An 18,263-nucleotide genomic window follows, 5' to 3' on the forward strand; every position below is an offset into this window, starting at 1 on the left:
ACATCTATTAAGACTCAGGAAACTGTTCATTTAAAATACATACATTTTATTATGTTTTATTATATGTGCATTTTACTATATTTATTATATGCAAATTATTCCGTAATAGAATAAACTTTTTAAATGATGTAAGAAAGATACTAACTTCTCCATCTTTAATGAGTTATTTAAAAATAATTTTTAAACAATTGAGTTGGTGATTTGTTTTCTTCTACTGAATGTATCTTCTATTTTATATTGGGAATCAGTGAGAAAATGTTAGAATAGAATGCTATACTACTTTATATATTACTTTCCAGGAATGTGTCTTTCCCATGGTGAGGTATACCTTTGTTTCAATATCTCGTCAACATTTAAATTAAGCTTGGAAGATTGTACAGTCTCTACCTATTTCAGTTCTTTTACCTTCCATTTTGGCCTTATAAACTGATTGACACTCCCTGAAGATTATATAGTCCTCACAGTTATCCAGATTATTTGTAATGAAATGACATAGACCTATTTGTTCTTGGATCTGTGTGACACATTTTATTTCTAAAGTGAGTTTAATCTGTTTTGACCTTCGGTTTTCATTTTTAATATTTGATTCTGTTCCTTTCTCACTCTTGTTTGAAATACATCCTGTAGATTCACAGCTTTCTGGTGCATTATTAGGACATTGACTCCCAGATACAGACAATGTGTGAGATTGTGTGGTCACTGAAAATTTGATGTGGATGCTGAGACTTATATAGTCTCACACTCACCAAGATGGTATGAAAAGTTTTATTACTCACATAAGGGATCTTTCTGGAGTTGAGCAGAGCAGGCTTCTGAAGTAGGTCTGAAGTGGCTTAAAAGCACTGGGAGAGGGGAATAACTTGGGTTTTGGGGTGGGAGGGGTAGGGTGGCTAAGGCTAAGGGTTCTGTCCCAAGCAGGGGCTTGTATGGTTTGAATTTCCCACTGGCAGCCAAAGAAAGCATACCCAGGCTTTCTTAACACCTTACCTAGACATGAACCTAAACCGGACCACTGGAGGCTTCCCTGGTGGTCCAATGGTTAAGATGTCGCCTTCTAATATAAGGGGTGCGGGTTTGACCCCTGGTCAGGGAGCTAAGACTCACATGCCTCCCAGCCAAAGAACCAACACATAAAACAGAACCAATATTGTAACAAATTCAATAGACTAAAAAAAAATGGTCCACATAGATGTGGAGCTGAAGTCCAAGAGGGAGGGTTGTGGCTTGAGAACTGTCAGCAGTCAAATGTCAGAAATGGATTCCAACTCTTTATGAGAGTAAAGAAAAAAGGGAAAAGAATCAGAAATCAAGGAAATTGAAGAATACTACATTTAAAGTACCTTAAGTCAGATAGACTGGCCTTGAATTTTTTTTTAATAGGATTTTATTTTCTGAGTACAAATTTGTCTCATGACTAGACAAGGATGCATATGCCATTAATGAAATAGCATAGTTTCTGAAAAGTTATGGACAGAGTTGTGTAGATACTCAGAAGTACTTTCTTGTAAGCTCAAATAAATGAGCCATATTCTATCCAGAAGTCTGGCTGGATAATTTCTATAGCCTTTTTCAGTATTCTTTGAGCCTTTGAGTGTAAGCATATTTACTTAGTTTCTTGACATGATTGAATTCTGTCAGGGAGAGGAACTTTGAATAGAAGTTACACAGACTATTTTTTCCCTGCAACAAATTCAATTTACTGGTGCTCTAATGCCCTCCATTGATGCATGAGCTATTTTCTGTTTAGTGCACTAGCTATGACAGGAAACTTCTGGTGGTTGTTTGTTATTGTTCAGAATCGGCTACTTATTATAATTGGCACTTCCAACTATACACAGGTGGGAGTTTTTCCATCTAAAAAGAGTCCCCAGCCATAAATTATTTGTTGGTCAGAGATCTAAGTTGTATTTGACATATGCAAACGTTAAAATAAAAATGACAAGTCCTCAGGTGGCAAACAATTCATGTGACTTGGAAGGAAAACAAAGCAAGTCAGAGCATTTGATGAATCATTCATCTTTCTTAAACTTAACTGTGGCTGGTCAAATATTCTGTTTCCATCTCCCTAGGGAGACTTTTGAGAAGTTCTCAGTTGTCAATATAAGTAATTTAATAAAAAGTTCAATATGGAGGGGGAGTTATATTGAAAAGGCCAGTATGCAAATTTTAAGAACTGGAGAGCTGGATGTTAAGTTTACGTTGAATAAGCATTTTTTTGCCTGGATTGTAAGTCATCGGGATGATAAACATTTACAATAATATAGGACTGTATTTGTACTATTTATGACCTGTGTCTTCAGGACTTAAACTGAATAACTTGGTTTCTCTTAATTTATTCATTAGTTATCTCAACAAATATTTGTTGAGAACTTATTATAAGCTAGTTATCATGTTAAATACTTGATACATAATTTCAAATGAAAGGTATTTCATGCTCTCAAAAAGAAGTTTTGAAAGAAATGGTGGAGATAGACAAGTAAATAATTGCAACATGGAAAAAATAAGTTCAGTAATTAGGAAGAAATATTAACTTAGTCTCCAGGGAAGTCTTACAGGAAAAGTAATTTGAAATTTGAGAGTCTTCAGTTTGGTAAAGTTGAGTGGGGAAATATCAGGTAAAGAAGACTGAATAAATTGAAGACAAAAGAGAGCATGGCACATAGGAAGAACCATTATAGAAAGTAAAAGAGACAGTCCTCCAAAGTAACCCTGAAGAAGTGTTCAGACAGCAGAGGATAAAGGCTTATGGAGTTATTATTGACTTTATCCTAAGAATGAGGGGGAGTCAATGAAAGGGTTTTAAGTAGGATTGTAATTTAATCAATTTATATTTTAGAATGCTCAGTTTTTACTTTAGAGGAGAATGAATTGGAGGAAGATGAAACTAGAAATAGAGAGAATTTGGAACCCAGTCATTCTTTTGTTAAGTCATTGTTTTTCTCAGATTTTCTGTTTTATAAGGTTTACAAAATCTACACTCTAAATTAAGCACTTCTACTGGAAAACAGATTGCATTGAAGGTAGGTGGTAAAACTCCACCACTAATTACTGTCGGCCAAATGGCCTGCAATCAGTATAGAATGTTGCTTGAAAATACATCCAAATGGACAACCTTCTGGAGTCTTTATTAAATAAACTTATTGTTGGATGAATATAAGTGTGAATGGAAACAGGCTCTTTGAAAAAAAATTCCAAAATTTAGATATTTATTTTAAAGCAATGTTTAATAGTTAATAATCTGAGTATATTTTATTCTTATTTTAAAACCAATAAAAGTATATTACAGCTTAGGATTTCATTTTATATAATGAGATACAAGCTTTTGTTTGGAGAACACTTTTCAGTTTGGGTCCAAATCTACTGTTTTTCTAGATATTTATTTATGTCAATGTTAAATAAGTACATAAGAGGTTATGTCCAAAATATCTTAAACACATAAACTTGAATATATGGAAAGTTTATAGTAGCATATATATATGTATATATATATGTGTGTGTGTGTATATATATATATAAAATTGTTTATTATTATTGGCAAGATAATCATAATCTAAATGTATTTATTCACATTTATGAGGGACATGAATACAGACACATAACATTGAAAGTGAAGCTAACCAACTCCATACCAGAGTACTTTATAGATCTTTATAATTGATGTGAAGTGTACTGGAACTTAACTTTTAATCATAGCTGCAAATCTCAGGATCAACTGAAGTATAAGTAAACTACTATAAATAAACTACTCTACATATACTTTCTAGAGAGATTTACTATTAACATTTTAAAAGAGATGAGTTTCTTCAGTGTTCGTTTTGTGAGAAGCAGAAAATCTGAAATGTCATATATTTAACCAAAATTGTTTTTGCAAAAAATAATATAATTTTCCAAAAGCTTATTCTGTCATTGATATACTGTGAAAATTCAAATATGCTTTTATTCCTGGGAACTGGAAACTCATGTCGTTTTTCGGTAAAGATACAATCGTGAAGCTGAAGCATTTGCTTCACAGAGAGGACAGACTGTTACAAATAAAGAGGAGCTTACTTTTACATAGGAAGTGGCTTAGATTTCTAATCCTATGGGAAAAAATGTGGAGCTAGAATACATGAAAGGCAGATTTTATCTTGTCCACAATAACACACTACAAACAAAATCTCCTAATTTAGAATTTGAGCCATATTGTGTGTTCTGATGCCATGATGTCTCAACCACGTTGCCTTCTAGATATAACCATTATTACATTCACCAATATTGAGTGACTACTATGTGCTACGGGTTGTTTTAGGGACTTGTATATCAGTAAACATCATGATCAAATATGTTAGCTTTTCCAGAAGTTATTTTATGGTAGTGTTAAATTCCAGACATGTTAGCTGGTAAGAAAGAGTTCTTTCCTCTTTTTGGTTACGTTTATACTATATATTTTAGTTTAAATTTTTATTAGGGAAAATTTCAAACTTATGAAAGTAGGGAGAACAGTAGAATGAAATCTTCTGTACCCACCATCAGTTCAGTTCAGTTCAGTCGCTCAGGCGTGTCCGACTCTTTGCGACCCCATGAATCGCAGCACGCCAGGCCTCCCTGTCCATCACCAACTCCCGGAGTTCACTCAGACTCACATCCATCGAGTCAGTGATGCCATCCAGCCATCTCATCCTCTGTCGTCCCCTTCTCCTCCTGCACCCAATCCCTCCTAGCATCAGAGTCTTTTCCAATGAGTCAACTCTTCGCATGAGGTGGCCAAAGTACTGGAGTTTCAGCTTTAGCATAATTCCTTCCAAAGAAATCCCAGGGCTGATCTCCTTCAGAATGGACTGGTTGGATCTCCTTGCAGTCCAAGGGACTCTCAAGAGTCTTCTCCAACACCACAGTTCAAAAGCATCAATTCTTGGTCGCTCAGCCTTCTTCACAGTCCAACTCTCACATCCATACATGACCACAGGAAAAGCCATAGTCTTGACTAGACAAACCTTTGTTGGCAAAGTAATGTCTCTGCTTTTGAATATGCTATCTAGGTTGGTCATAACTTTCCTTCCAAGGAGTAAGCGTCTTTTAATTTCATGGCTGCAGTCACCATCTGCAGTGATTTTGGAGACCCCAAAAATAAAGTCTGACACTGTTTCCACTGTTTCCCCATCTATTTCCCATAAAGTGACGGGACCGGATGCCATGATATTTGTTTTCTGAATGTTGAGCTTTAAGCCAACTTTTTCACTCTCCACTTTCACTTTCATCAAGAGGCTTTTGAGTTCCTCTTCACTTTCTGCCATAAGGGTGGTGTCATCTACCCACCATACAGTTCAACAATTATCAATATATGATCAAATTTACTTACTCAACCCTCTCGTTGTATTCTCATCCCTCACTGACTTACTATGTTTGTAACTGAGCATCATAAACATGCAGATAACTAAATATACATAATATCAATACATTTTCACAAATTGAACACATTTGTGGAACCAGTACCCAGAAATAGAACATTACCAGTCCTCCGAAGAGCCCCTGTTCCCTCTCAAATATGCTATTTGTCTAAAAACATAAATGGATTTTGCTTATAATTGTACTTTTCACAGTTTATATAAAGTATATGTTTATGTATCACATAGCCCGTACTCTGTCAGGATTCCGTTTTTTAGTGTTATGCTGCATGTATCAATGAAGTAGGTGATGGCACCCCACTCCAGTACTCTTGCCTAGAAAAATCCATGGACGGAGGAGCCTGGTGGGCTGCCATCTATGGGGTTGCACAGAGTCGGACACAACTGAAGTGACTTAGCAGCAGCAGCAGCAGCATGTATCATGTGTGTATACCATAATTTTTCTTGTGCTTTCTACATTTGAGGATGTGAATTATTTGAATAGTTTAGTTTAAGGCTATTAAGAACAGTGCTTCCATTAACATTATACCTGTAAAGAAAGAAAGAAAGTGAAGTCACTCAGTCGTGTCTGACTCTTTGCGGCCCTGTGGACTGTAGCCACATACCTGTAAATATGTATATATGTGTGTGTGTGTGTGTGTGTGTATAAATACACATCTATATACGTATACGGAGAAGGCAATGGCACCCCACTCCAGTACTCTTGCCTGGAAAATCCCATAGACGGAGGAGCCTGGTAGGCTGCAGTCCATGGGGTCGCTAAGAGTCGGACACAACTGAGCGACTTCACTTTCACTTTTCACTTTCATGCATTGGAGAAGGAAATGGCAACCCACTCCAGTGTTCTTGCCTGGAGAATCCGAGGGATGGTGGATCCTGGTGGGCTGCCGTTTATGGGGTCTCACAGAGTTGGACACGACTGAAGTGACATAGCAGCATATATGTATACATATGTATATGTGTATAAATAAATGTTTAAAGTTATTTACAAAATATTCTGTCACCTGAAGAGTGTTCTTCCCTTTTGCTCCATGTCTTCTTCAAGACTTGCATGTTTGTTTCAAATTAGCTACTTTCGTGAGAGAATAATGTATCTCATTAATTTGCATTCTGTAGCAATGAATAGATTATCTCTTTCCTTCTCTTCTTCCCTTCTGTCTCTCCCTCCCTCTCCCACTCCCACTCCAAGTTCTAGTTCTTTTTCATTATCATTGCTGTTATCGTCATTTGGATATGCTCTTTTGTAGATTTTTTTCTTTTGTCCAGCTTTCTTTTTCTTTTCCTAATGCTGTGTAGTTCTTTAAATAAGCTACATGCACTCTAATTATTTGTATCCATGGTTGACTTTCAAGTCTCTTAAAATTGCCCTGATTAATAATATTTTTAAATTTCAAAAATAAAACTAATATAGGTTAGGGTTTGTTTGATTGGCACTTTTAATTTTTAAGAAATATCTAATTGCATCAATATTACAAATATCCTCCTCTGTGTTTCCAAAAATAGTATTGTTTATCTTACACATTGAGATTTTTAAAAAATTCTTTATTGGGGTATAGTCAATTTACAATGTTGTACAAGTTTCAGGTATACAGCAAAATGAATCAGTTATACATAAGTCATTAAAGTGTATTGATTAGAGTTCCCTGTGCTATGCAGTAGGTCCTTACTAGTCATCTACTTATATATGAGAAAGTGAAAATGTTAGTTGATAAACTGTATTTGACTCTTCTCAATCCCATGGACTGTGTAGCCCACCAGAATCCTCTGCCCATGGAATGCTCTAGCCAAGAGTACTGGAGTGGGTTGCCAGTCCCTTCTCCAGGGAATCTTTCTAATCAAGGGATTGAACCCGGGTCTCCAGCATTGCAGGCAGATAGATTTTTTACCATCTGAACCATCAGGGAAGCATTTTATATACAGTAGTGTATAAATGTCAACTCCAGTCTCCCAGTTTATCTCCCTAACCCCTGGTAACCATGTTTGTTTTCTATATATGTGCCTCTATTTCTCCTTTATAGATAAGTTTATTTGTATTCTTTTTTCTTTTTTTAGGTTCTACATGTAAGAAATATCATATGACATTTGTCTTTTTCTGACTTATTTCATTCAGTATGACAATCTCTAGGCCCATCCATGTTGTTGCAAATGGCATTATTCATTCTTTTTTGTGAGTAATATTCCATTGTATATATGTACCATATCTTCTTTATCCATTCCTCTGTCAATACACATTTAGGTTGCTTGCCTGTCCTAGCTATTGCAAATAGTGCTGCAGTAAACATTAGGGTGCATGTATCCTTTCAACTGATGGTTTTCTTTTTTTTTTTTCAACTGATGGTTTTCTTTAGGCGTGTGTCTGGGAGTGGGACTGCTGGATCATATGATAGCCCTATTTTTAGATTTTTAAGGAAACTTCATACCATAATTTTCTTGCAGGACTGCTATGAGATGAAGGGTCATATACTATCAGAAATCGAAGTAATCAAATACCTTCAGGCTAAGAAACTTGTTTAAATCTGACACTTGGATATTTGCTATTATTTTTCCTTGGGTCTAATGAGTAATTACTATCCAAGGTTATTTACTTCGGTAATGTCCTTTTTCTTTACTGAAAAATAGAGAATTTACTGAGCTTAGGAGGCTAAAATAAAAATATGCTGAGTTGCTTTAAGACCTTCTTAGGTGGGGAAGTGTTTACCAAACATCTATTTGAAGTAAGCCAATGATCCTCTGAATTGCAGCAAAAGAATTTGCTTGAGATCTGTTTCATAGAAATAATTTGTAAGTCTACATACTGGCTGTTGAGACGTCTTTCGTCAAAATTTTGACAAGTAAAATGATTCTGATTTTTACTATTTCTTTGGTTAAAATTATTCTGATTTGAACGAAATGAAAATGTTTTTGTATAATTGGAAAAATGCTCAAATTATAATTACAAGTTACCCAAAGGTATACTCTTCAATATTCATTGTAATAGAACCCTCGTTACTCAGCAAATGAGTCACTTGACACTTTTTTGACTCTTGTGAATAAGGCACAAAATTTAAAAATTAATTAAAATGTAGTTGATATACTGTTAACAAGGCCTATATTATAAATATTTACTACTTCTAACACTTATCTTTTACATCAGAATATATTTTAAAATATTTGTTAAAAATATTTCTTAAATGCCAACTCAGGCATCTGGTTGAATTAGAAATCAAGTAGAGTTGCATGGCACATATATACCCCATGCAATTTGAAACATTAAAATATTTTTGAAAAGTCTGAGGAGATGAAAAACCGCACTAATATTGACAAAGCAAATAATCCACTTCAGAAATTTGGAGGTATTTCTTCTCACTAAAAGACCTATAGAACTAAAATGGAGATTATAGTAAGCTACTGCAATGGTTAATTTTATGTATCAATTTGACTAGGCCACGGGGTCCCAGATGTTTTTCAAACATTATTTTGGGTATTTCTGTGAGGGTGTTTTTGGAAGAGATTAACATTTAAATCAATAGACTGAGTAAAACAGATGGCTCTCTCTAACGTGGTTGCTCCTCAGGCCATCCCTTGAAGGCCTTCTTAAGACAAACCACTGAACCTCCCCCAAATAAGAGAGAGTTCTTGTCTGATGGCCTTCAAATGGGACAATGAGTTTTTCCTGCGTTTTTACTCAGACTGAAATATGCTCCTTCCTGAGTCTTGAGTATACCAGCCTTCAGACTAGAACCACACCATCAGTTCTGCTTTCAGACTTCTGGGATCAGACTGGAAGTAAACCATTGGTTCTACAGGTTACTGAATGGCCCTGAAGATCTTGGGAGGTAACTGCCTCCATAATGATGTGAATCACTTCCTTTAATATAAGTTATGAATTATGTAGTAAAAGTAACAAATAAATATATATGTACAAGTATACCTCATTTGGGGCTTCCTTGGTAGCTTTGCTGATAAAAAATCTTCCTGCAGTGCAGGAAACCCCAGTTTTATTCCTAGGTTGGGAAGATCCTCTGGAGGTGGGCATGGCAACCCACTCCAGTATTCTAGCCTGGAGAATCCTCATGGATAGAGGAGCCTGGCAGGCTATAGTCCATGGGATTGCAAAGAGACTGACATGAGTGAGCAACTAAACACTGCACATAACTCATTTTATAGTGCTTTGCTTCACTGCATTTTGCTGACATTGAATTTTTTGCAAATTGAGTTTCTGACAACGTTGCACCAAGCAAGATTGTTGGGGCTGTTTTTCCAACAACTTTTGATCACTTTGTGTCTCTGTGTCACATTTTGGTAATTCCCACAGAATTTCAAAGTTTGTCATTATCATTATATTTCTTGTGATCTGTAATCAGTGATTTTTAATGTTACTATTGCAAAAAAATATGACTCACTGAAGGCTAGGATTAGGATTAGCATTTTTTAGTAGTAAAGTATTTTTAATTAAAGTATGTAGATTTTTTAGACATAATGTTATTACATACTTAACAGACTATATTATATGGTAAACATTTTTATATGCACTGGGAAACCAAATAAATTTGTATAACTTGATTTATTCCAGTAATCTTGAACCACTCCTCAAAATCTCCAAGGTATGCTTACACAAACATAAAGAAAATAAATATATATATTAATAGATTATTTTATATATTTAATAAATACATATGTATTTTACATACATTTTTATATATAGATGGGCTCAAAATTCTCCAAGCCAGGCTTCAGCAATACGTGAACTGTGAAATTCCAGATGTTCAAGCTGGTTTTAGAAAAGGCAGAGGAACCAGAGATCAAATTGCCAACATCTACTGGATCATCAAAAAGCAAGAGAGTTCCAGAAAAACATCTATTTCTGCTTTATTGACTATGCCAAAGCCTTTGACTGTGTGGATCACAATAAAATGTGGAAAATTCTGAAAGATATGGGAATACCAGACCATCTGACCTGCCTCTTGAGAAACCTGTATGCAGGTCAGGAAGCAACAGTTAGAACTGGACATGGAACAACAAACTGGTTCCAAATAGGAAAAGGAGTACGTCAAGGCTGTATTTTGTCACTGTGCTTATTTAACTTATATGCAGAGTACATCATGAGAAACGCTGGACTGGATGAAGCACAAGCTGGAATCAAGATTGCTGGGAGAAAATCCAATAACCTCAGATATGCAGATGACACCATCATTATGGCAGACAGTGAAGAAAAACTAAAGAGCCTCTTGATGAAAGTGAAAGAGGAGAGTGAAAAAGTTGGCTTAAAGCTCAACATTCAGAAAACGAAGATCATGGCATCTGGTCCCATCACTTCATGGCAAATAGATGGAGAAACAGTGGAAACAATTGCAGACTTTATTTTCTTGGGCTCCAAAATCACTTCAGATGGTAATTGCAGCCATGAAATTAAAAGATGCTTACTCCTTGAAAGGAAAGTTATGACCAACCCAGACAGCATATTAAAAAGCAGAGACAGTACTTTGCCAACAAAGGTACGTCTAGTCAAGGCTGTGGTTTTTCCTGTGGTCATGTATGGATGTGAGAGTTGGACTATAAAGAAAGCTGAGCACTGAAGAATTGATGCTTTTGAACTGTGATGTTGGAGAAGACTCTTGAGAGTCCCTTGGACTGAAAGGAGATCCAACTAGTCCATCCTAGAGGAGATCAGTCCTAGGTGTTCAGTGGAAGGACTAATATTGAAGCTGAAACTCCAATACTTTGGCCACTTGATGAGAAGAGCTGACTCATTTGAAAAGACCCTGATGTTGGGAAAGATTGAGGGCAGGAGGAGAAGGGGACGACAGAGGTTGAGATGGTTGGATGGCATCACTGACTCAATGGACATGAGTTTGGGTAAACTCTGGGAGTTGGTGATGGACAGAGAGGCCTGGTGTGCTGCGGTTCATGGGATTGCAAAGAGTCAGACACGACTGAGCAACTGAACTGAACTGACTGGGCTTCCCCAGTGACGAGTATAAAGAATCTGCCTGCAATGCAGGAGACCTGAGTTCAGTCCCTGGGTTTGGAAGATTCCCTGGAGAAAGGATTGGCTACCCACTTTATATGCTTGCTTAGAGAATTCCATGGACAGAGAAGCCTGGTGGGCTAGTTGATGGGGTCTCAAAGAGTCAGACATGACTAAGAGAGTACCACTTCTATACAAATAGGATATATAACTGTGTGTGTGAGTATATAAACAGATTTATATACTGTTTGTTTAAATTCTGGAGAATCTTTACTAGTACAGCTGTCTATAGTTAAAACTGAATTGTGGTGAGGTGAAAAAGACTTGAGGTTTAAGAAAGTTTAAAGAGTCATAATCTGCACCAATCTTGACCTTCTTCCATTTATGAAACAGTGGCCTTAAGACAGGCAAAGTTATTTACCATCATCACCTTTTCAAATAGTATTTTACTTTTTACGTTCATTATCAAGCTATAATTTCTAAGCTTGTGACACACATGGCAATATAAAGCTCACTAAATCTGTTACTTTGAGAAATAGTTAATATGACTATTAAAGAAATTTTGAAAAAACAATTACAGACCTTCCCACAAAGAATGCCCTAGGACAGATGGCTTTACATGTAAATTCTACCAAACAGTTAAGAGACAAAAACCACAAGTCTTATACAAATTTGTTCAAAGAATGGCAAAAAAAGTTTAAATATGCTTTGTATTAGTTATGCTGCATAAAATATCCCCAGACATAGTAGCTTAGAGAAGCACATAAATCATGTTAGAGTTTCTATAATTCAGGAATCTAGGTAGGTCTTCACTAGATTCTCTGGCTCAAAGTCTTTGCCAAGGCTGCAATCAAGGTGGAGTTGCTATTAACTAAGAGAGTAAACTGCAAGAAGAATAAGTAGATAAAATTAGGACACAAACTTGGACATTTTAACACTGAGATTCTTACTGAACATCCAGAGAAAGATACAAAGCAGCCAGTTGGATATACGGGTCTGAACTTCAGGAAAGGGGTCTAAGCTGGCTATGTAAAGGCATAAGGTCAAAAGAAATCACTGGAAATGAGAGTGAACTGAAAATGTGCCGGGAATGATCATTGGGGACCACTCCATATGAATAAGTCAGGAAGGTAAGGAAGAACACGACTAGACATTGCACAGGGCAGCCAGAAAGCTAGAGGGAAAACAGCAGACAGGGGCCTGGAAACCTGGGGAGGAACTGATCAACTATACCAAAAGACAGGAAACAAGATCCTCCTGCCAATGATTGTTATGAATATATTTTGTATCAACTCCATATTTAATGGAAACAGCACTTTAAGAAGTAGCAAAAAACGACAAGAGTCTAAAACCATCAAGGAACTGGAGTAAGTAGTTCATAATTTCCCTACCCTTCTACTATCAAAAATACCTACCAGGCTCAGGAAAATCTATGAGATCTTTAGGAAAAAGGTAGTCCAGCTCTGCATTAGAATGCCCCCAGCTCATTTTATAGTATTTGCATAAGTCTGATTCAAAACAAGACAAGAGCAATACAAGTAACCACAATTATGCAGCAGTTTCATGTATAAATACAAATGCAATAAACCTAAATAAAATAGTGAAAAATCTAATTTAGCAATGTATTAAAAATTCAAAACATTTATCTCAGACTGCAAGGATGATTTCATTTTGAAAATCTATTAAAGCAATACATCACGTCATCAAGTTAAAGTATAAAGACAAATATATGAGAGAAAATAAGCTTTTAAAAAATTCAAAATCCATCAGTGAAATAAAATGTAATAAACATAGTGCTAGAATGTAATTTCTTGAATTGATAATAGATATCTAATTAAACTGGTGAAAGATATTGTACTTGATGCTGTATTGTTAGACAGATTTCTTCAAAGTCAGGGGCCAGAAATGTCTTCATTCCTCAGTTCAGTTCAGTTGCTCAGTCATGTCTGATTCTTTGCAACCTCAGGGTCTGCAGCATGCCAGGCTTCTCCCTCAGTTCTATTTAGTTCAGTTGCTCAGTCATGTCCAACTTTTTGTGACCCCATGGACTGCAGCATTCCAGGCCTCCCTGTCCATCACCAACTCCCAGAGTTTACTCAAACCCATGTCTATTGAGTCAGTGATATCATCCAACTATCTCATCCTCTGTTGTCCCCTTTTCCTCCCGCCTTCAATCTTTCCCAGCATCAGGGTCTTTTCAAATGAGTCAGTTCTTCCCATCAGGTGGCCAATGGAGTTTGAAGTTTCAACTTCAACATCAGTCCTTCCAATGAATGTTCAGGACTGATTTCCTTCAGGCTGGACTGGTTGGATCTACTTGCAGTCCAAGGGACTCTCAAGAGTCTTCTTCAACACCACAGTTCAAAATCATAAATTCTTTGGTGCTCAGCTTTCTTTATAGTCCAACTCTCACATCCATACATGACTATTGGGAAAACCTTAGCTTTGACTAGATGGACCTTTGTTGGGAAAGTACTGTCTCTGCTTTTTAATATGCTGTCTGGGTTGGTCATAACTTTCCTTTCAAGGAGTAAGTGTCTTTTAATTTCATGGCTGCAATCACCACCTGCAGTGATTTTGGAGCCCCCAAAAATAAAGTCTGCCACTGTTTCCCCATGTATCTGTCATGAAGTGATGGGACCAGATGCCATGATCTTAGTTTTCTGAATGTTGAGCTTTAAGCTTTAAGCTCAACGTTCCTCTTTCACTTTCATCAAGAGGCTCTTTAGTTCTTCTTCACTTTCTGCCATAATGGTGGTATCGTCTGCATATCAGAAGTTATTGATATTTCTCCCAGCAGACTTCATTCCAGCTTGTGCTTCATCCAGCCCTGCGTTTCTTATGATGTACTCTGGATATAAGTTAAATAAGCAGGGTGCTAATATACAGCCTTGATATACTCCTTTTCCTATTTGGAACCAGTCTGTTGTTCCATGTCTAGTTCTAACTGTTGCTTCCTGACCTGTACACATATTTCTCAAGAGGCATGTCAGTTGATCTGGTATTCCCATCTCTTTCAGAATTTTCCACATTTTATTGTGAGCCACACAGTCAAAGGCTTTTGCATAGTCCCTAGTCATCATTTTAATGGAGAGTTGAGCAAGTCATGTGAAATAAGAAAAATAATATATATTTATATACACATACACCAACACCAGATATTAAAATAGAGGAGTCCAAATTGACATTATTCATAAGTAATAAAATTGTGCATTACATCAAAGAGATCCTATAAACTAACAGACTATAGCAGAGAATTAGAAATAGATCTCAATATTCATTGAAGAATAAAGAATAAGAATATCAAGTCAATGAAGGAAAATACAAAAAAAATACTGATTTTCTTGATAGTACTTCAAGATTTAATTAAAGTAAAAGTAATTGAAAACACTATGATATAGTGTATCATTGGATAAACAGACCAAAGAAATGCCATAAGGAAACTTTATGTATTTGGGAACCAATTAATTAAATACAAACCATATCACACTAGAGGAGACTTATGGACCACTTAAAAATAGTATCATGACAGTATGGATGCTCATATGGAAAAAAATAGATCTCTACCTCATTCTGTACACAATAATCAAATTTTACACATTCCTACACAAATATAGCAAAATATCATTATTAACAGCATATATTAAAAGTGCAAAAGTTAGTCTCTCAGTCATGTCTGACTCTTTGCAACCCCATGGACTGTAGCCTGCCAGCTCCTCTGTCCATGAGAAGGATTTATTAAATAAGCCCCAATAAACACAAATTATAAATATGTACAGATATGTACAAATGTGATTAGATTAAACTTTTAAAACTGTTTACAGGAAAAAGTATTGTGAACACAGTAGAAACAGAAGTGACAGACTTAGCAAGATATTTACACACAAGCAAGAAAATATACAAAGAACCCCTAAAACTTGAGATGGACAAGTGACACAATTGTAAAGTGGAGCGAGGTTTTAACCAATTCATTTACATACGAAGAATCCCAAAGGCGTGCATGCATGCTCAATCACTGAGTTGTGTCTGACTCTTTGCAACCTCATGGGCTCCTCTGCCCGTGAGATTTTTCCAGTAAGAATACTGGGATCATCCAAAAGGCAAATATGCATATTAAATGATCATTACCGGCATTCTTTATCTCTGCATGTAGAGTGGATAATATTTAGAGTAATATTTAAAAATTAGACTGAAAGGAATCAGGGCTTCAGGGATGTTTCACTAACATTCAATGGAAAATTCCCTCAGTGTTCAACCTGAGGGAAATTATTTGACCTTCTGAGGTCTTATTTACTTTTCATGTAACATTTGGGGAATAAAATACATTCCATCTTTCACAGGGCTTATACAGCTTAAAAAAAAAAAAAAGTATGTGGGAATATCTTTGGAACTGTAAAAACCATGTAAGATATCATTATGCCAAAGTTCACAACTAAAAGGGTATATAACAAACGCTCTAACACTGCTGTATTATTTGCTTTAGGAAGTTTAGAGAGCGATTTGCCTGCTGCAAGTCTAGTACCAGTCAGAAGTAGACTAAGAATGACTTCCTGCTTCCTGAAGAGAATAGTGCTCTTCAGAGGGCAGCCCCGGACGACAGGGGCGGCAGGCGGTGGTGACCGCGGCTCTCTGCTCCCCTCAGGCTGCACATCCGGACCTGCCCGCCTAGCTCCAGATAAATTGTGAGCACTGTACGCAGAAGGAATGTAGTGTAAAAACAAAAACCGATGACCAAACAGAATGCATCAATCGATGTACCAAGTCTAGCCCAGGAGAATGGAGAGAAGGGAGAATTCCACAAATTGGCTGATGCCAAGATATTTGCCTGACCTGGGACAGCTGCGTGTCTGCGGAGGACGGAGTCCAGGTTTCCCAGCAGAACGCCAAGGACTTCTTCTGAGTTCTGAACCTTAACAAGAAACGGGATACCTCAAAGCACAAGGTGCTGGTAGTGTCGGTGTGTCCCCAGTCTATGCCTTATTTTCCTGCTAAATTCAGCCTCAGTGTGACTGATGCATCCAGAAGACTCTGGTTTCCTCAAAAGTCTCGGAGTTCATTATGTCTTAGATACAACGATCGCTGCAGGTTTCAGCATCCTGGAGAGTCAAAAGAGTTTGTGCGTCGATTCCGCAAGCACAATGAAGAAGAGCCCTCATTACCCACGCTGACCTCTGCCTGAGGATCCTGGTTGGGTCCGATAGGCTGAGCAGATGCTGTGACACCCCGTCACCCCCCACCTCTGCACTGTCACGTCTTCCTAGCAGATCATGGGATCCCTGGTGAAGTACTACATTGCCAGACCACAGAATCTGTCCCCTGACAAGGTTTTCCATGTTATCGTGGCTCCATGCTATGACAAGAAGCTGGAGGCTCTTCAGGAAGACATCCTCATGTCTCTCGGGTTTCCCGGGGCACTGACTGACTAGTGCTGACCTCAGGTAAAATAGCTCAGATGATGGAACAGAGTTACCTCTCGATGAGACATGCTGCCCTGCGCACTCTGGAGATGTGAAAGAGGAGGAGCTGAGGCACCACGATGGAGTCAGCTCTGACGGGTACCTGGCACATATCTTCAGACATGCAGGCAAGGAGCTGTTCAGTGAGGACGTGGGGGAGGTCACCTACCATGCTCTGAGGAACAAAGACTTCCAGGAGGTCACCCTCGAGAAGAGCAGAGAGGTCTTCTTGCACTTTGCTGCAGCTTATGGCTTTTGAAACATCCAGAACGGGGTCCTAAAATGGAAGGGCAAATTCCCTTATCACTTTGTGGAGGTTCTTGTTTGTGTTGGGGTATGCCTCAATGGCAGAGGCCAAGCTCAGACCGAGGATGGGCACATAGAAAAGGCCCTGCTGCAGAAGATGAAAGGCCTCTACACTGACATCTCCGTGCAGCTCCTGGAGGCCAGAACACACGTGCAGGAGTTATACAGGGAGTGGCTGGAAGGCACGACTCCCTCCGCGTCCAGGAAGCCCTGCACACCTCTTACTAGGGCTCAGGGCAACCCGCTGACAGCAGAGACATCAAGTGATGAAGTTAAGAAGACTGGGAGACAGGCCTGTCAGCTGCCTGAGGATGGAGGAGCTGACCTGTGTGGGAATCAGAGACACTTGAAGAAAACAGCTCAGCTTTCCTTTTACTGTTTTGATTTTTCAGAATCCTCTGCTCCCCCTATTTGTCAGCAGCCCCTTCCCTCAGTTCAATGTGGTACTCTCTTCATCATGTGTATGATTGAAATATTTTAACAGGAGAGAAGGGTTGCCCCAATTCGAGTTCCCTATAAGACTGAAAAATTTCAAAGAATGAGAATGGAGACAGACTACTGTCTTTTAGGCTTAAAAAAAAAAAAAATCAAAAAAATGTCCTGTGAACAGTTAAGACCCCAGAAGTTCTGATTCACATGCCTCAGAGAGATTTGATGTAGAAATGACAGGAAGCAGGCAGGCTATGGGGGTTGTGGGCCATGGTCTGCCCTGTTGGCTCTTATTTTTACCCATGTTTTTTATTCCTGAGAATGGTTTGGCCAGAATGTAAATAAATTGCATCCTTTTGGAATCAGGGGGCTCATATGAATCTGAATTTTCAGCTTCTCTAGAGAAAAAGTTCTGGCAACAGTGGGCCATGTTTCTTACTGCCACAGTGGCCAGAGTGCAGTGGCAGTGCCTCCTGGGACCAGATACTCTAACTTATGCCCCAAACTCAGGCTTGCACATTCAGTCTTTAAGTGAACTCACCTCGAGGCAGAGGGAGGCCTGCAAAGGGTGACAGTTTTTACACATGGAAGGATGGGAGAGGCAGCTGACCTGCTCAGGTCGAGCTATGTGGTCAGGAGTCTGTCTGCTCCATTCTTCTCTGGGTGGGGTCAGGCAGGTGACAGCCATTCTGATCCCAACCTCAGATGAGGCAGCTTCTCGAAGTTCCTGCCTCTCTTCCT

General features: G+C 38.0%; 1 pseudogene; it reads left to right on the forward strand.

Annotated features, from left to right (window-relative positions):
* LOC113900244 overlaps positions 1 to 17,321 on the forward strand; it is a 142,507-nt pseudogene extending 125,186 nt beyond the window's left edge.
* The last annotated feature ends 942 nt before the right edge of the window (positions 17,322 to 18,263 follow it).

This window comes from Bos indicus x Bos taurus, chromosome 2 (genome assembly GCF_003369695.1).
Source record: "Bos indicus x Bos taurus breed Angus x Brahman F1 hybrid chromosome 2, Bos_hybrid_MaternalHap_v2.0, whole genome shotgun sequence".
Taxonomy (NCBI): Eukaryota; Metazoa; Chordata; class Mammalia; order Artiodactyla; family Bovidae; genus Bos; species Bos indicus x Bos taurus.